At 41.4% G+C, this 20,358-nt stretch overlaps 1 protein-coding gene and 1 non-coding gene across 9 annotated transcripts in view; one reads left to right on the forward strand and one right to left on the reverse strand.

The window, feature by feature from the left end:
• Window positions 1-699: 699 nt before the first annotated feature.
• Window positions 700-20,358, forward strand: part of NUMB (NUMB endocytic adaptor protein) — a 193,748-nt gene continuing 174,089 nt past the window's right edge. For 7 of the 8 annotated variants that reach the window (XM_066278473.1, XM_066278472.1, XM_066278478.1 and 4 more), the window contains exon 1: window positions 700-812. The gene's annotated coding sequence lies outside the window, so the exon portion shown is untranslated. Of the gene's footprint in view, window positions 813-938; window positions 1,031-20,358 lie in introns of those variants that run through there. The other variant, XM_066278475.1, reaches the window with a different exon arrangement.
• Window positions 17,770-17,845, reverse strand: TRNAG-ACC (transfer RNA glycine (anticodon ACC)). The gene has a single exon. It is a non-coding gene; the product is annotated as a tRNA-Gly (tRNA).

Below are 20,358 nucleotides of genomic sequence, written 5' to 3' on the forward strand. Positions count from 1 at the left end.
AAACTTGCTGATGGCCACCTGGTCACTTGGCAGGGGCCAGCCAGGGGTGAACCTGGGAGCTGAAGAACTCTCAACGCGGCGCTTCAGTTTATTAATGACGTTTATAACTACAACCGAATTGGACTGTTTTCTCCTTATTAAGTGGTGTGCTTTGCCTTTTAAAACGGAGACTTCTGGGAAGAACTTCAAGGAAACTGGGAGCATTGGAACCTCAAGAAAAGGAAAAATTTACCTGTATAATGCTTTTCTCCCAAGGAGTGAGTGACACTTCTTAAATACAACCTCTGATGTTGGTGTTTTGTAAGTACTACCCTATGACTAAGCGAGTAGTGATAAATTGGGGAAAGGGATGAGTTTACAGAGTAAACCCTACAACAAAGAGTTAACCCTTCCCGGATAACCTCAGACGTGAGCTTCTGTCCCTTCCTGGCTTTCTACTGCGCAACCAAACTGTGCTTGCATTAACCGTGGCCTTCACACCGCTTACCAGTTGATTTAACAGACATTTAGACAGCCTATCATAACTCCGAACTGTCCAACCTTCAACCAATTACAACTAAAGCTTCGTCTAGATCGCTCCAGGTCTGGGCGGGAGCTAATACCGGGTCCAGGAAAAGGGGCGGAAAGGAAGCTATGACGGACGGGTAAGGGGAACCAATCACAGAAGAGAGATGCTACCTTTTTAGCCAATGGGGAGGTAGGAAGTATAAAACGGGGTGGGCCTGTTGTCATGGGGGAGGTGGTGGCGCTTGGTGGCTACTGGCGGCCGAGGTAGAGGCAGTGGCGCTGGAGTTGGTCGGGGGCAGCGGCAGGTGAGTGCCGGTAACGCGGACCTGAAATCTGAGGGCCGTCGCGGGGCGCTAACTCGAGCTCGGCGCTCGGGAGACAGAGGACAGAGGAAGGGGCCCCGGACTGCGGGCCGGGTCGGGCTGGGGCCAGGGCGGAGGCGGGGGCGGCGGCGGCGAGTTCGCGCTGACTGGGCTGGTGGGAGAATGGCCCGGCTACAGACAGCGGAGTTCGCGTCGGCCAGGTAGGTTGGGGCCGGACCCAAGCCGGTCAGGCCGGGAGGTCCCTTGGGACGTAGTGCTGCTCGGGTCTGGGACACTGACCGCGGCCAGTGTGTGGGGTAGGTCTCTGGGGAGACGGGAGCGGCCGGGGTCCCACACAGTGGGGTGACCTGTAATGACCTGGTTCGAGGACGGAGTGACTCGGGAATACCCAGGACAGCTTGGGTTCGAGGGAGAAGGGGAACCCGGGTCGTCCGGGGACGGCTGAGCAGAGAGAGCCAGGGGGTTGGGGGGTCAGGAAACTGGGAGTGGCCCGGGTTCGAGGGAGATGGGAGACCCAGGGCGTCTGGCGTCCGGATGACAGAGGGCGACCTGGAGGAATGGCAGGGAGGGACTGGGGACCCTCCTGAGATAGGCGGTAGTCGGAGGGAGGAGGACTCCTGGGGAGTTAAGGAGCTGCGGGGCTTAGGAGGGTCGGACCCGTGGAGACCTTGACCAGCCTGGGAAGGAACCGGCGCGCCCTGCACCCCACAGCTGGTCTGGGATGGGAGACCCAAGACTCATCTAAGGACTCCTGGGTCTGAGGATCTCCGGGAAACCAGGAAAAAAATCCTCGAGGAGTAGTAGCTCGGCTTGAGACTGGGGTGAGGGGTCTAACTGGGGAGTGGAAGTTCTTTCAGTTAGGAGTCTAGCAAAATGACACGCAGGTGGGTGGGGAGAAATTATTTCCTTGTAGGAAGGGAGTATAAGATAGGGCGTAGTAGGAGCGAGAGGGAGCAAGTTGCTCAGGAAGAGAGCAATGGTCTTGTGGAAACTGGCCAGAACAGTAGATGTGGGAAATTAATAATGAGGCCATTAATAAGCTCTAAGAACTTCAGAAATACAAGAAATTTCAGTTTCATAATACTAAGATGCCATCAAGGACCAGAGAAAAGGCCCTAAAGCAAGGTTAAGTGATTTACATTTCAGTATTTCAGAAAAGAAATTTCTTTTAGGATGACAGCAATAATATTAGAAAATAAGGACATTGACAGGCTGGGAGATTTGAAAGAGAAAGGGGGAGGAGTATAAAGGAGTAGAACTGGGGACTTGAGCAGAGAGAGGAAAGTCTTGAAGAGGGTAGGTATCCCCTTGCCAAATTAGAGATGTTTGAATCCAGTTATACCACTTAGCTTGAAGAACTAAACTTCTCTGTGCAAAAGTTTTCTCACCTGTATAACAGGGATAATAATTCCTACTTCATAGAGTCGGTTTTTTTCACCTGAGATAATATTTGAGAACTTTTAGAATTGTGATTGTTACAGAGTAATGTGAGCACTATTTATTGGATTGTAGAGGATGAAGAAAGACTAGAATTCTTTAATGAGGTGGTGAGTTCTTGCACCAGAATCACATGGAGGGCTGGTACAGACTGTTGGCCCCCTGGTGTTTCTGATTCTGTAGGTCTGGGTGCATCCTGAGAATTTGTATTTACCTCAGGTGATGCTTATGTTGGTCTACTTTGAGAACCACTTGCTATAAATGAAAACAGTATTGTGGCAACCTTCAAATACTTGTCAGACCTGCTAGAGACAGAGGAACATTGCAAAAAAGATCATAATATGATATAAAGGATACTCTATTTTAAGCCTATTTTTCAAACTGTGGTTCATGATTTACAAATAATTTATAAAATCAGTTTTTAGTGGATTACCATCAGCATTGAAAATAAAATGAAATAGATGAACAGAATTGACTAGCATTGCACTTGGTAAGGGAAAGTATTGTTTTGGGAAACTTTTCTCATCCATGTGTGTACTAGGTCACAATGTAGAGTGTATTTCTGACAGCCAAAAGAGTTTGAAAAACTGTTCTGAGCCATGCGGTATAGCAAAAGCAGTCCTCAGAAGGGGTGTCTAGGGACTGGGTTTGTTATTTCTTTGTTTTTCTTCTTTCTTGTGCTAATTCTTTCTCAGGTGGTGATACAGTCTATTAAATTTCTTCAGTTCTAATTGGTTTCTCCTGTCTTTGCCTTATCACATATTGTGTTGTGGCTCTTTTTAGATATTGAGAATCTTTGGCCATGAGGACCTAAGGGAATTTGAGGCAGAGGAATGAAATTGAGTGGTGTTTTTCAGATGTGGTACACTTTGTTTCACCTGTGCCCCTTTGTTTACCCTTTCTTTTTTACCACCCTACTGTAAAGCATTGTCTGTAAAAAACAAGCAAAAATTAACCATTAGTACACAGAATATTGGCGGTAAATGGTTAGCATTGAAACAGCGGTTTAAGAACAGTTTGTGTATAGAAAATAAGAAGAAAACAAATAAGACACATATCAAAAGAGAAAAGCGAAAGGGTGTTTGTTATTTAGACTGAAAGTTTTCTTAAAACTTTTCATGGCCTTACACTAATATAAAACATATAAATGGCCTTATGCTAATACAGAACATTTAATGTAAAAGCATTCTGAAGGAACCAGATAGTGTTTACTTGTGTATTTTAAATTTCTAGATTTTTGAAGAGAGAAGAAATAGTGATAATACTGGACAGTAAAATGCATCTGGAATAGAGGCTTAATTAACAACAAAGTAAATAGTTTATTAAGCAGGAACTTTTGTTCTCATGGATTTCTTTTGAGAATGAACTGGATGTGGCATATGTTGTAAATTTAATTTGTTTGAAGGACCTAAATATGTATAATCCACAATACTTACTTTAAGATATATATGTGTTGTGCTGTTTTTGGTTTGATTTTTCTATTAAAAAAAAACTAGGTGGATTATTATGATGATGATTATTTTTATTGATTGATTTTATAGAGAAACATCCATTTATTGTTCTATTTATTTATGCATTCATTGACTGATTCTTGTGTGTGCCCTGACCGTGGGATCGATACTCTAAGTCTAACCCAGTGATTTTCAACCTCTGGTCAGATTGGTCCACCAGAAATATCCTGCTGGTCTGGGAGTTAACCACCCTGATGTTGTATGACGATTATAGACCCAATGATCTTAGTCAAATTCACTAATGCTCAGGGTGATTTCTACTTTAATGGTCCCCGAAATAATTCCCTCCTTTTCACTGGTCCCCAAGTGTAAAAAGGTTGAAAACCACTGCTCTAACCAACTGAGCTACCTGGGTGGTGGTTTATTATTTAGAAAGAGTTGATTTAGATCTGTCTTTATGCCTATAAGAACAGAGAAAGCAGCATTGAAAACAAAGAGATTTTTTAATTTTTTAATGTTTTGTGAAGTTGTGAAAACTTCACTGATGTAGCTTTGCATTGGGGTGTTTAATTTTTTCTCTCTCAAAGATAATTTTTAGTTCTAGTTCAGATTTTTATATTTTGTTAAAATTTTTATTTTTGTTTGGGAGACTGTAAAACATATAATCATTGCATGTTTGAGTTGAAAAAATGCAGTATTTTCACAAAATAAATTTACTAATTTTGCAGGGCAAAGATTCCAAGGATGAAAGCTTTTGAATTCCTTGCATTGAGTTAAATGTAGTATCCTTACCACCAGAATGGTTATTCTTTAAATCATTATATAGTTGGTGAGCACATTTGTACAGATATTTCAGTTCTTTACTAACTGATAGGGGAATGCAAAATCTTAATCAAGTGTGGGAAAATATAAAAGTTCGTCTTTTACAATTGTGAACATTGACCAGTTCGATTACTTATTTGATTCTTCATAAATGGACTTTAGTCAGTTGATTTATTACTCATCCATAATTCAATCATACTTATCTGTAAATAGCTCTGATTGCTCAGTGCATTTTTACAGTGAGATTTCTTAATCTATAGTGGTTTAAATCCCAAAGATACTTGTATGTTCCTGACTGTATAATTTAGTGAGACTCAATTTTCCATATCAAAGATTATTTATGTAAATGACTTTAAAAAGTGGAATTCAGTTAACAGTAGTTAATTGAGTTTGTTTTCTATTTCAGTCAAGTTTTTTCTTTTATAAATAGCTTCTAATCTGCTTCCTTTGCTTCTTGCCCTTTAACTACCTGTACAATAAATCCTAATAGAAATGTTAGTTTCCAAAAATCTAGTTCTGTCAAAGTACAGGCCCTATATTTGGTTTTTGTTTTGCTGGGAGAATTCCTTTTATTAGAAAAGGTCTTCTCTTGATGGACTTATGACCTTAAAAAAAAGTCTTATTTAATAGAGTACTTGAAAAGCTACAATTTATTTTGTACTTGCCAAAACACATCTATTGGGTTGAACAGATTTTGATTTCTACAGAATAGACCTTGAATTCTGCTGATTTCGAAACTCTCATGTTTCCTTGATAGGGATAGGGAAAGTGGAAACTATTGTACTCCTTAAATATATTTTTTAAATTTACTATCTTTTTTTAATCTTGACATGATAAATACTTTATTTGTAAAGAAAATCTGTGTCAGTAACTTTGGAAATTTTATTAATAAAGATAGAAGTACTCTATAAGGCTTTAGGATGTTTGTTCAGATATGAGACACAGACACTGATAAGATAGGATGCTGTTGTGATATTGCCATATATTTTTGAGAATATAAAGTATGCACTTGGAAATCTTGGGGCAAAAGGAGGATACTGACATGTGTTTAAGGAGGAGTCTGGAGCATCTGCAGGAAGTATGTCTAGAGGAGTGAGCTGTTCTTGGCAGCTTTCCTGGAGTGACATATGTAAAGGAGGATGATCCTATTTGTAACATTCTCTCATGGACATATTTTTCATTCTGTGCAGTTTCCACTGCTTGCTTTAACTCTTCCTTGTTTTCTTCCACTCAGGAAGCCATGTCAGAATGCAAATGAATAGAGTAAGAATTTCTTGTCCTAGAGGATGGGAGCCTAGGTAGGATCATGTGAATTTAGAAGAAGGTTGAAAGATCCCCAGCAATCATAACTATGTCAAGCCTTCTCACTGGTCTTTTCTAATGGAAGAGACCCCTTGTCATCTTAAATGGATTAACCAAGGTACAGCTATATTGATAATTAACGTTCAGCCTGGCCTGTGGTGGCGCAGTGGATAAAACAACAACCTAGCATACAGAGGTTCGCTGGTTCGAAGCCCTGGGCTTGCCCAGTCAAGGCACATACAACAAGCAATCACTGAACATCTAAAGTGAAGCAACTATGAGTTGATACTTCTCATTTCCACTCCTCTCTCTCCTCACTCTCTTAAAAAAAAAGAAAAAAAAAAGTTCAGTGAGTTCTCTTTTCACCAAAACTCTGTTTCTCCCCATGTGCTTGCTGATATCTTACATTCTTCTAATCAGAATTGAAATCTTGAATTTTTTTATTAGATAGCAAAATCCTAATTATGGTAACTTGTTTTAGTATTACGGTATATATAGTTAATTAGGAAAATGATTATTTGATCAGTTTTTTCCAGTTTAGTTAGGGAGGAAGAGGGATTGAAAGCTGTAGAACACTGCTGGTTTCCTGAATAAAAGTGAGGGAAGCCAGGAACACAGAGAAAAAGCAAACTGTATAACTTTATTTATAAAGATTTGACCTTAGCCTGACCAGGCGGTGGCGCAGTGGATAGAGCGTCGAACTGGGATGCGGAAAGACCCAGGTTCGAGACCTCGAGGTCATCAGCTTGAGCGTGGGCTCATCTGGCTTGAGTAAAAGCTCACCAGCTTGGACCCAAGGTCGCTGGCTCGAGCAAGGGATTACTCGGTCTGCTGAAGGCCCACGGTCAAGGCACATATGAGAAAGCAATCAATGAACAACTAAGGTGTCGCAACGAAAAACTGATGATTGATGCTTCTCATCTCTCTCCGTTCCTGTCTGTCTGTCCCTATCTGTCCCTCTCTCTGACTCACTCTCTGTCCCTGCAAAGAAAAAAAAAAAAGAAATGAAAAGAAAAAAGATTTGACCTTAAAAAAGTAAAAGTTAATGATGCTTTTTCCTGGTCAGCTATGCAAAAGTACACTTCAGGTACCTTTCAAATTCTGTCATGAGGTATTACTTTGAATAATTTTTGAAGATTTATTTAATTACTTAAACATTAAAAAAAATTTTTTTATCTATTGATTTAAGCCAGAGAGGAAGGGGGACAGCAAGCGAGAGAGAGAGACAGTGAGCAAGAGAGAGAGAGAGAGACAGACGGGAACATAAATCCATTCCTGTGTGTTCCCTGACCAGGGCTTGAACTGGCAACCTCTGTGTTTTGGGCCAATTCTCTAACCCAATGGTTCTCAAACTTTTTGAAGTTGGGGCGCAGTTGAAATCATACAAATAATTGTAGGTGCACTATACACAAATTTCTAAGAAATATGTTATAATAATTAAGTCAAATATTAAAGGAAAAAATATAAAGTCCAAGCGTGCTTTTATAGTAATTTAACGAAATAAATATGACAAAATTAAATTTATTCTGACATTAAAAAACTTTTGTGTTACATTTTTTGAGTTATGCTTTTTAGAATTCATAAAAAAGAGGGGTTAAAAATAAGAAAAAATGACAAAAAAAATGATCTTTTTATCTATATAGATACATTCTTAGTAGGATTTAGTAAATTCGGCAGGTCCCGATACGAATGTGTTGTTTTCATTCTTGTGTTTATGAGAATCATGAGCCTGATGTGTCCTAGCAATTTCTTCAATGTTTGGACATATATTTGAATGGCAAACTCTCATTTCCTTGTCAATACATTGAAGAATTCCTCTCTTTTAACTCTTAATTGTGTTTAGGGTAGAAAATCCTAATTCACATAAATAGGATGTTGAAAATTGTAGTAAAATGTTCAAAGCTTTTTTAGATTATTTCCACATATTCTTCTTTTATAGCAATCCATAAGGCTTCAAGAGACAATTCCTTATGTTTAATCATCAATCCATGATCAGTGGATATAGCTGCCAGTTCTTCTTCTGTTGTTAAACCAAAATCACTTGAAGCTTCCATGAATGGGTTTCTAATCCAATCATATTGTTCAGTATTAAGTGATGGAAAATGCTATAATTTAAATTCTACCAGTCAGCCTTCAAGTCCTATTTTATTTACACTTAACTTTTGCTCACTTCCAGAATCAGATTCTTCAATATCACGCTTCTTTTTGAGAAGTCTATCCTTTTTATTTGGGTGTATTTATCTAAAAATAATATAATGATGTGTTAAAAATATAATAATGATGTGTTAACAAAACAGTATTTCTGTAATGAAATGGTATAATAGAGTCACTATATTTTTATATCTGGGCACATGCCGCAAACCAGCACAGCTAGTAATTCCAGGCCCTGACAGTGCAGAATTAAGAAAATACACGGTCGGGAGGGCCCTGTAATTGCTGGGCAAAGTGAGGCCATTAGCAAATCTTTTTTATTTTTTATTTTTTTGTATTTTTCCGAAGCTGGAAACGGGGAGAGACAGTCAGACTCCTGCATGCACCTGACCGGGATCCACCTGGCATGCCCACCAGGGGGCGACGCTCTGCCCACCAGGGGCGATTCTCTGCCCTTCCGGGGTGTCGCTCTGTTGTGACCAGAGCCAGTCCAGTGCCTGGGGCAGAGGCCGAGGAGCTATCCCCAGCGCCGGGGCCATCTTTGCTCCAATGGAGCCTCGCTGCAGGAGGGGAAGAGAGAGACAGAGAGGAAGGAGAGGGGGAGGGGTGGAGAAACAGATGGGCGCTTCTCCTGTGTGCCCTGGCCGGGAATCGAACCCAGGACCCCTTGCACGCCAGGCCGATGCTCTACCACTGAGCCAACTGGCCAGGGCCTAAAGTTATATATTTTTTGCAGTTAGGACTTTGTTTTATCTTTTTTAGTATTCTCTGGCATATGTAAATACACTGAATGAATGGTAGGGAGATCCAGATTGGCGGTTGAGTTTTATGATATCAAGTAAATGAACTTCGATTGTCTGAGTTAATATTCAGTTCTACTTCTTTAGGCAAGTTAACTTTTTTTTTTCTTAAGATTTTATTTATTGATCTTACAGAGGGAGGTGGAATGAAAAGTAGTTGCTTCACTCTAGCTGTTCCTTGGTTGCTTATTGTATGTGCCTTGAGCTGGCAAGCCCAGGGTTTTGATTCAGCGACCTCAGCTTTCTAGGTTGACACTCTATACACTGTACCACCATAGGCCTGGCTAGGCAAATTAACTCTTTAACTTCAGTCTTTCATCTATAAAATGAATTGCTTTAAGGATTATATGAGGTAACTCATGTAAAGTGTTTAACACGGTACTTAGCTAATAGTAAATGCTTAGTAAATGTTAGCTACTGTTTAAGGATCCAGGATTGCAAATAGGGGGTAAAAGCTTTATCTGTGTTTTTTTTTATTTTTTTTTATTTTTATTTTTATTTTGTTTTTGTTTTTTTTTAATTTTATTTATTCATTTTAGAGAGGAGAGAGAAAGGGACAGAGAGAGACAGAGGAGAGAGGGACAGAGAGAGAAGGTGGGGAGGAGCTGGAAGCATCAACTCCCATATGTGCCTTGACCAGGCAAGCCCAGGGTTTCGAACTGGCGACCTCAGCATTTCCAGGTCGACGCTTTAACCACTGCGCCACCACAGGTCAGGCTTACATGGACTGTAAAAGAGACTTGTGCTAAGAGTTGAACTATGAAACTTAAACATCATTTGGACATTAAAAACAATCTTGAGTTCTTCTTGACTCTGTTGTCTATAGTCCAATCTGTGGAAAAACTGAATATATTTTTAAAAGATTTTATTTATTGATTTTACAGAATAGGGGGAGACGGAACAAGAAGTATTAACTTATAGTTTACTTAGTTGCTCATTGGTTGATTATCCTATGTTCCTTGACCAGGCAAGTCCAGGGTTTCAAACCAGTGATCTTAGCATTCCAGGTTGACGCTTATTCACTGTACCATCACAAGTCAGGCGAAAACCTGAATATAATTCAGCTATATTTTTGCCTTTAAGTCACAGTAAATTCTTAATTATTTAACCCATATTAGCAGTGTTATAGCTAATCCCTGAATTATTTTGTGTCACGAATTATAGCTATGGAACCTATTAGATGTTTTTTTGTTTTGTTTTTAAGATTTTATTTATTGATTTTAGGGAGAGGAGCAGGAAGCATCAACTCCCATATGTGCCTTGACCAGGCAAGCCCAGGGCTTCGAACCAGCGACCTCAGTATTCTAGGTTGACACTCCATCCACTGTGCCACCACAGGTCAAGCGCATAGATATATTTTTCATTACACACGATGACTTCTTTTTTTTTTTTTTAACAGAGACAGAGTCAGAGAGAGGGATAGATAGGAACAGACAGACAGGAACGAAGAGAGATGAGAAGCATCAATCATCAGTTTTTTGTTGTGACACCTTAGTTGTTCATTGATTACTTTCTCATATGTGCCTTGACCGCGGGCCTTTAGCAGACTGATTAACCCCTTGCTTGAGCCAGTGACCTTGGGTCTAAGCTGGTGAGCTTTGTTCAAACCAGATGAGCCTGCGCTCAAGCTGGCGACCTCGGGGTCTCGAACCTGGGTCCTTCCACATCCCAGTCCGATGCTCTATCCACTGCGCCACCGCCTGGTCAGGCTACACCCGACTTCTAATTTATTTAAGGTAATATTTAAAGTATTCGGTCTCCTTAACATTGAATATCCTTATCAACAGTTTTCAGTCTGTTACCTGCAACTCTTTGGATTGAGGGTTTTCTGCTGTTAGTAAAGGGTTCTAAAATCCATTTGCTCATCAAATATTATCAGTAGACAAAAATAATGTGTTCTAAATATACATATGTATATATACACATATGTATTATGACACAGTTCTGTTCCTACAACAGTGATATAACCCAAATTTTGGGGTAAGTCAAAACACACCCTAACCTAGGGGTTGGGAACCTATGGCTCGCGAGCCAGATGTGGCTCTTTTGATGGCTGCATCTAGCTTGCAGACAGATCTTTAATAAAAATAATAATAATGTTAAAAATATAAAACATTCTCATGTATTACAGTCTATTCATTTCCTACCGCTCATGTTCATGGTTATGGGTGGCTGGAGCCAATTACAGCTGTCCTCCAGGACAACACCAAATTTTTATTGGATAATGCGTAAGGTACACAGGTTGTTGTGAGGTCAGGAAGTAAACTTCCCTCCTTTTAATCAAGTAGTGAGCTAGCTAATTGTAGAAACCCTTTTTTTCTTTTTTTTTCTTTACAGAGACAGAGAGAGGGATAGACAGGGACAGACAGGAACAGAGAGAGATGAAAAGCATCAATCATTAGTTTTTTGTTTTGCATTGTGACACCTTAGTTGTTCATTGATTGCTTTCTCATATGTACCTTGACCATGGGCCTTCAGCAGTCCGAGTAACCCCTTGCCTGAGCCAGCGACCTTGGGTCTAAGCTAGTGAGCTTTAGCTCAAACCAGATGAGCCCGTGCTCAAGTTGGCGACCTCGGGATCTTGAACCTGGGTCCTCTGCATTCCAGTCCGACGCTCTATCCACTGTGCCACCGCCTGGTCAGACAAAAACCCTTTTGACGAAGAAGATGGCTAAAAGAAAAAGATGAGGAGTATTACACTTTTCAGCAGGAATGGACAGAGGAATTCGCCTTTGTGGAGAGAGCAGGTTCTGCGGTGTGTTTAATATGCAATGATAAAATTGCATCGATGAAATAGATATAAAGCAGCACTTCAACACACGCCATACTACATTTGCATCGACATATCCAGCAGGGGACAGCAGGAAGAAAGCATGTCAAGAGCTAATGTGCAGAGTGCAAGCTAGTCAGCAGCAACTTCGTGTTTGGACCCAACAAGGTGACTGGAATTCGGCTAGGTTTGCTGGTGCTTTAGCAATTGTGAGAAACGGAAAGCCATTCACAGATGGGGAGTATGTCCAAACATTCATGGTTGATGTTGCCAATGAACTTTTTGACTACTTTTTGGATAAAGACAAGATAATCAAACGAATAAAAGACATGCCTCTGTTGGCAAGAACTGTTCACGATCGTACCATCATGATGGCAAATCAAATTGAGGCAACACAAGTGAAGGACATAAATGCAGCACCATTCTTTTCTCTCGCTTTGGATGAGTCAACAGATATAAGCCATTTATCCCAGCTCAGCGTTATTGCAAGGTATGCTGTTGGTGGCACACTATGTGAGGAAAGTCTTGCTGTTTTGCCTATGAAAGAGACAACAAGAGGGGAGGATTTATTCAAGTCTTTCACTGAGTTCGCTAAAGAAAAATATCTACCAATGGATAAACTTATTTCGGTGTGTACTGATGGTGCTCTGTGCATGGTGGGGAAAAACGGAGCGTTCGTAAGGCTTCTTTGTGAACATGAAAAGTGATCCATCCTAAGTTTTTTTTTTTTTTTTTTTTTTCTTTTTCTGAAGCTGGAAATGGGGAGAGACAGTCAGACAGACTCCCGCATGCACCCTTCTGGGATCCCCCCGGCACTCCCACCAGGGGCGACGCTCTGACCCTCCGGGGTGTCGATCTTTTGCGACCAGAGCCACTCTAGCGCCTGGGGCAGAGGCCAAGGAGCCATCCCCAGCGCCCGGGCCATCTTTGCTCCAATGGAGCCTTGGCTGCGGGAGGGGAAGAGAGAGACAGAGAGGAAGGAGGGGGGGGGGGGTGGAGAAGCAAATGGGCGCTTCTCCTATGTGCCCTGGGCGGGAATCGAACCCGGGTCCCCCTGCACGCCAGGCCGACGCTCTACCGCTGAGCCAACCGGCCAGGGCCCATCCTAAGTTTTTACTGCATCCTACATCAGGAGGCGCTTTGTGCTCAGATGTGTGGTGAGCAGCTTGGCGAGGTGGTCATTCCAGTGGTCAACTTTATTGTTGCCTGAGCTTTAAATGATCACCAGTTTAAAACACTGCTGGATGAAGTTGGGAATAATTATCCTGGTCTGCTTCTGCACAGCAATGTGCGTTGGTTGTTAAGAGGGAAGGTGCTCAGCCGTTTTGTGGCTTGTCTGAGCGAAATCCGGATTTTTCTTGAAATGAAAAACGTCAAGCATCCTGAGTTAGCTAACACTGAGTGGCTCCTGAAGTTCTACTTTCTCGTGGACATGACTGAACATTTGAACCAGCTCAATGTGAAAATGCAAGGTGTTGGAAATACAGTCTTACCCTTCAACAAGCAGTGTTTGCATTTGAAAACAAGCTGTAACTCTTCATCACTGATGTTGAAACAGGTTGTTTACTACACTTTGAAAAACTGGGAGAGTTTCAAGATGCATGCACAGCAAGTGACCCTGCTCAACATCTTCATCTCCAGCAGCTAGCGGGCTTCACATCTAATCTCCTGCAGTCATTCAAAGCGCACTTTGGAGAATTTCATGAGCGCACTCATCTTTTTAATTTCATCACCCATCCACACGAGTGTGCAGTGGACAGCGCCGATGTGAGTTATATCCCCGGTGTCTCCATCAGAGATTTTGAGCTACAAGCTGCTGACCTGAAGACCTCAGACATATGGGTGAATAAGTTCAAGTCACTGAACGAAGATTTGGAAAGACTTTCACGACAGCAAGTAGAGTTGACGAGCAAACACAAGTGGGGAGAAATGAAAAAACTTTAACCCGCGGATCAGCTGATTGTCAAAACTTGGAACACTCTTCCCATCACATACCACACACTGCAGCATGTGAGTATTGCTGTACTGACAATGTTTGGCTCTACGTATGCATGTGAGCAGTCTTTCTCACATCTAAAGAACATTAAGACCAACCTACAATCACATTTAACGGATGGAAGTCTCAACACCTGCATGAAGCTTAACCTCACCACGTTTCAAACAGACTACAAAGCCATCAGCAAAACCATGCAGCACCAGAAGTCACATTAATGGTAAGAAGTATTTTATTCATCATTGGTTAGCAACAGTATAACAACGTTATTAAAAAGAATTCAGAGACTTACTGTACTTTAAAAGTGTTGGTCTTACATAAAATGCACACATTTATTTGTATTTAGTGTTAAACATATTGTATGGCTCTCACGGAATTACATTTTAAAATATGTGGTGTTCATGGCTCTCTCAGCCAAAAAGGTTCCCGACCCTTGCCCTAACCTAACACAAATGGAACATTTGTGCTTTTAACAGTCTAGAATGATGTAGGTAAGCGTACTGGGGGATGCCAACTTCCTCGTTCATGTGCTGTGTTACTGCGTATTCTTCCACCACACAACCAAACCAGTTTAAGTTTTTACGGGAATGAGCGTTGTAAACTCAAAATGTCCTATGTCAGACTGTCGTAACCCGAGGACCCCTGTATTTAGAATTTTTGTACGTAAGTATATACATATATGTGAAGGATATATATTATATACTCCCTCTCTCTCTCTCTTTATCTATATCTCTATATCTATATATATATTGATATATATATATAGATATATATAAAGGAAGGTCTACCGGAAAGTTCTGTTTGTTTTTGGAATAAAACAAAATACAAATTTTTCTTACCGTCAATAAACTTTATTAAATAATATAATTGCCATTATTATTAATGATTTCTTGCCAGCGTGAGGGCAATTTGTATATCCCATTTTTGAAAAATGTTTTATCTTTTGATGCGAAAAATTGAACTTGTGCTTGTTTGATATCTTCTTCATTTTTTAATTTTTTGCCCTTCAAAAAATTTTGTAAGGGCCCTGGCGGTTGGCTTGGTGGTAGAGCGTCGGCCTGGCATGCGGAAGTCCCGGGTTTGATTCCTGGCCAGGGCACACAGGAGAGGCACCCATCTGCTTCTCCACCCCTCCCCCTCTCCTTCCTCTCTGTCTCTCTCTTCCCCTCCCGCAGCCGAGGCTCCATTGGAGCAGAGGATGGCCTGGGCGCTGGGGGTGGCTCCATGGTCTCTGCCTCAGGTGCTAGAATGGCTCTGGTCACGACAGAGCGACGCCCTGGATGGGCAGAGCATCGCCCCCTAGTGGGCGTGCCGGGTGGATCCTAGTTGGGCGCATGCGGGAGTCTGACTGCCTCCCCGTTTCCAGCTTCAGGAAAAAAATAAAATAAAATAAAAAAATAAAAAATAAATAAAAAAAATTTTGTAAGGACAAAAACAAGTGATAGTTGGAGGGTGCTAAGTCCAGAGAATATGGTGGATGCAACAGACATGCTTCTGTAGCATTTCTTCCTTGTTGAAATTCGTAAAAATTACAGTGGTGTAAATGAACTTTATCAGTAGCCATGGGTACACTATGGCTTCACACATAAGACTAACGTGAATCAACTTTGTTTTAGTTAATTTGCTATGTCAGTATGTATACATTAAGTGATACAAATACAGAGGCACACATGCGCCAAATAAACATGTGCTTACATGTCGAAACTTTTTGTGATAGAAATGGACAGAACTTTCTGGTAGACTTTATATATATAAATGTTAAGATAAAGTTTAGAAATCTTTATTTTAAAGGCTAGAGTGAGTTCATAGTAGCTTTAGTTGTTTTGACTATTTGCTACATCAATGGATGCTGAAAATTAAGTTAAGCTGTTACCATGTTGGGATCAGTTACTATTTTGACTTTTTTTTTTTTTTTTTTGTATTTTTCTGAAGTTGGAAACGGGGAGGCAGTCAGACATACTCCTGCATGCGCCTGACCGGGATCCACCCGGCATGCCCACCAGGGGGCGATGCTCTGCCCATCTGGGGCATTGCTCTGTTGCAACCAGAGCCATTCTAGCGCCTGAGGCAGAGGCCATGGAGCCACCCCCAGCACCCGGACCAACTTTGCTCCAATGGAGCCTGGGCTGCAGGAGGGGAAGAGAGAGACAGAGAGGAAGAAGAGGGGGAGGGGTGGAGAAACAGATGGGCGCTTCTCCTGTGTGCCCTGGCCAGGAATTGAACCCGGGACTCCTGCACGCCAGGCCGACGCTCTACCACTGAGCAAACCAGCCAGGGCCCTATTTTGACTTTTAAAAAGGTTCATCATACTTAAAAGCTTTCAGCATACTTCTTAATCTTTTTCTTATTCAGATGTGCCATATCAGAAATATTAGTATACTTCTGTTCCCTGAGTATGGTATATGAATTCTTTTTTTGTGTGTATTTTTTTTTTCTTTTCTGAAGTTGGAAATGGGGAGGCAGTCAGACAGACTCCCGCATACACCCAACCAGGATCCACCCAGCATGCCCACCAGGGGGCGATGCTCTGCCCATCTGGGGTGTTGCTCTGTTGCAACCAGAGCCATTCTAGCACCTGAGGCAGAGGCCATGCAGCCATCCTCAGCGCCTGGGCCAACTCTGCTCCAATGGAGCCTTGGCTGCAGGAGGGGAAGAGAGAGACAGAGAGGAAGGAGAGGGGGAGGGGTGGAGAAGCAGATGGGCGCTTCTCCTGTGTGCCCTGGCCGGGAATCGAACCCGGGACTCTTGCATGCCAGGCCAACACTCTACCACTGAGCCAACCGGCCAGGGCTTTCTTTTTTTCTTTTTAAACAGCTTTATTCAGGTAGAATTGACATACAATGAAATTGCTCATATTTAAAGTATACAATTTGATGAGTTTTTACCTATTTGTACATCACAGTCAGGATAGTGAACATACTACTACAAAAGTTTCCTTGTGCCCCTAGGTATTCCATCTCTATTTCCACCCCCAGAGGTAACTACTAATCTGCGGTTATTATGAATTAATTTGCACTTTCTAGAATTTTATATAAAAATAATTATATGGTGTATTTTGAGAGGCTGGCTTCTTCCACTCAGCCTAATTAATTCAAGATGTGTCTATGTTATTTTGTGTATCAGTAATATATTCCTTTGGATTGCTGAGTAGTATTCGAGTATATGGATAACAGTTGTTGAAATCTATTCTCCTGTTGATAGGCATTGGGTTGTTTCTAGTTTCTGGCTGTTGAAATAAAGCTGCTATGAGCATTCATGTAGAAGTTTCTGTTTGGACATGTGTTTTTTTTCTCTTAGCTATATATGTAGTAGTGGAATTGCTGGGTCATATGGTAACTCAGTTTTCCAAAGTAGCTTTACCAATTTATATTCCCACCAGCAATGGGAATGGGAATTCTAATTTTTCTGTTCTCACTACCACTTGTTATTATATCTGTCTTTCAATTATAGCCATTGCAGTTAAGATGTGATGTGATAATTCATTGTGGTGTTCTTTTGCATTTTTCTGTCAGCTAATGATGTAGAGAATTATTTCATTGGTTTATTAGCCATTTGTATATCTTCTTTGGAGAAATATCTATTCAGATACTTTTTCCATTTTTAAAATGGGGGATATTGGACCTAGCTGGTTGGTTGAAGCATCATCCCAGGGCAAGGAGCTTGCTGGTTCGATTCCCCAGTCAGGGCAAAACAGCAGCAGCTCGATGTTCCTGCCTCTCTCTCTCTCTGCCTCTCTCAAATAAATAATGTAAAAAAAAAAGGAATATTTATGTTATTGAATTATGAGTTATAAAAAATATTTCTGTATTGTAGATACAAATTCCTTATCATAAATGATTATTTGCATATACATTTTTTTTCCAGTATGTGGGTTGTGTGTGTTTTTTTTGTTTGTTTGTTTTTTGCATTTTTCTGAAGCTGGAAACAGGGAGAGACAGTCAGACAGACTCCCGCATGCGCCCAACCGGGATCCACCCGGCACGCCCACCAGGGGGCGACGCTCTGCCCAACCAGGGGGCGATGCTCTGCCCATCCTGGGCGTCGCCATGTTGCGACCAGAGCCACTCTAGCGCCTGAGGCAGAGGCCACAGAGCCATCCCCAGCGCCCGGGCCATCTTTGCTCCAATGGAGCCTTGGCTGCGGGAGGGGAAGAGAGAGACAGAGAGGAAGGTGCGGCGGAGGGGTGGAGAAGCAAATGGGCGCTTCTCCTGTGTGCCCTGGCCGGGAATTGAACCCGGGTCCTCCGCACGGTAGGCCGATGCTCTACCACTGAGCCATCCGGCCAGGGCCTATGTGGGTTGTGTTTTCACTTTCCTCATGGTGTCCTTTGAAGCACAAAAGCTTTTCATTTTGATGAAGTCCAACTTGTTTTTGCTTATGCTTTTGGTATTATATCTGAGAAACTACCTCTTAATTCAGGGTCATAAATATTAATGCTTATATTTTCTTCTAATAATTTTGTAGTATTAGTTCTTACATTTAGGTCTATGATCCATTTTGGGTTAATTTTTGTGCATGGCATGGAGAAAAGGGACCCAACTTAATTTTTTGAATATGGATATCTAGTTGTCCCAGCACCATTTGTTGAGACCGTTACCTATTGTTGATTTGTTTGTCACAAAATTAATAACCTTTTCGTCTTTGTTACTAATTCTTTCAAGTAGCAATTTATTGGCCTTTTGGTATTGGGTGGCTCTTGGGGTCATGGTGTTGAGGCAGGCATTTTAGAATAAATGAACCCTCTGATTTAAATATTCAGTTGTATAATTTCATTCTTACATTACTTTACACTTGAACATTAAATGAAATTCAACTGCCATTTTTCTGCATACTTGGCAACCTTGTGTCCACAGTTCCCTAGTAGCTTCAATGCTGGACCATTTAATGGAAAGCAGGGTCAGGTTTTTAAACAGGTGATTTGAAGAAAAGCTTCTATTATACCCCCTCTTTTTTCTCTCTCTCTTCTTCACTATGTCCCCCCCTTTATAACTTGCCTACCTTATTACCTTTTTATATTAAGATTCTTTTTGATTATATCATGTAATCTTTTTCTAAAGGAAGCTCACATATTAAGGCTTTATTTTTTATTTTATTTTATTTTTTTAATTGATTTTAGAGAGACAGAGGAAGATAGAGAGGAAGAGAAGGAATCATTCATTAGTGTTCCACTTAGTTGTGCATTTATTGGTTGCTTCCCGTATTATCCTGGCCAGGGGATCAAACCTGCAACCTTGGTGTTTCAGAATGATGCTTTAATGACTGAGCTAACTGGCCAGGGCCAATGCTTTATTTTTTTAATTGGAAATTTATTTTTTAATTGGAAATTCAACTTTTTGAATTTGAAATCAAGGAAATGTTCTATATAAAAACATTATGGAGGCCTGACCTGTGGTGGCGCAGTGGATAAAGCGTCGACCTGGAAATGCTGAGGTCGCCGGTTCGAAACCCTGGGCTTGCCTGGTCAAGGCACATATGGGAGTTGATGCTTCCAGCTCCTCCCCCCCTTCTCTCTCTCTGTCTCTCCTCTCTCTCTCTCTCTGTCTCTCCCTCTCCTCTCTAAAATGAATAAAAAAAATTATGGAGAAAAATTTTAAGGATTTTTATTAACCTTGTTAAATTTAAAAAAAAAATTTTTATTTTTATTTTTTTTAATTTATTTTTTATTTATTTTAGAGAGGAGAGGGAGAGACAGAGAGAGAGAGAGAGAGAGAGAGAGAGAGAGAGAGAGAGAGTAGAGACAGAGAGATAGAAGGCGGAGTAACTGGAAACATCAACTCCCATATGTGCCTTGACCAGGCGAGCCCAGGGTTTCGAACCGGCGACCTCAGCATTTCCAGGTCGACGCTTTATCCACTGCGCCACCACAGGTCAGGCTTTATTTTTTTTTTTGAAGCTGGAAACGGGGAGAGACAGTCAGACAGACTCCCACATGCGCCCAACCGGGATCCACCCGGCACGCCCACCAGGGGCGATGCTCTGCCCTCCGGGGGGTCGCTCTGGTGTGACCAGAGCCACTCCAGCGCCTGGGGCAGAGGCCAAGGAGCCATCTCCTGCGCCCGGGCCATCTTCGCTCCAATGGAGCCTCGGCTGCGGGAGGGGAAGAGAGAGACAGAGAGGAAGGAGAGGGGGAGGGTTGGAGAAGCAGATGGGCGCTTCTCCTGTGTGCCCTGGCCGGGAATTGAACCTGGGACTTCTGCACGCCAGGCCGACGCTCTACCACCGAGCCAACTGGCCAGGGCCTAACCTTGTTAAATTTAAAATCCAGAATTAATACCATTAATATCAAAGTTATTCCATGTAATCCTAGTTGAAAGTTATAAATAGCATGGTATTTTACTTTTCATTTAAAAAATTATAAAAATAGTTATTTTACAACTTGGGAAACTTAGCATTTTGAAAAAAACTTATTCTCTTTGTAGAACAGTTAACTAAATGAGGCTTTCAACTTTCCATATGTTTTAATAGGCATTAATTATTCTCGTTTGGAGGTCTTAAGAGCAAAGGGAGAAGTATGTATCTTTCAGAGTATTTGAATTTATATTTCTCATCTCTGTAGAGTTCTGTGCCTTGTGACTCTGAGGCCAGTACTTTGCCAAGTAAGAACTAATTTCCTGGGAAATCAGGTTTCTGGCTTGACTTCTTGCTGTGCCTTTCCCTTCTTCTTTTGTTTCTTTATGAAAGAGCGGAGTTCAGTCCTGTGGAAAATCACTAAATCATCTCAATATTTTCTCTTGCTCAAATTAAACATGATTGGTGTATATTTGCATTGTACTGACTTCTGTAACTTTCTTGTTATAGATCT

The sequence above is a fragment of the Saccopteryx bilineata genome, chromosome 4 (assembly GCF_036850765.1).
Source record: "Saccopteryx bilineata isolate mSacBil1 chromosome 4, mSacBil1_pri_phased_curated, whole genome shotgun sequence".
Classification (NCBI taxonomy): Eukaryota; Metazoa; Chordata; class Mammalia; order Chiroptera; family Emballonuridae; genus Saccopteryx; species Saccopteryx bilineata.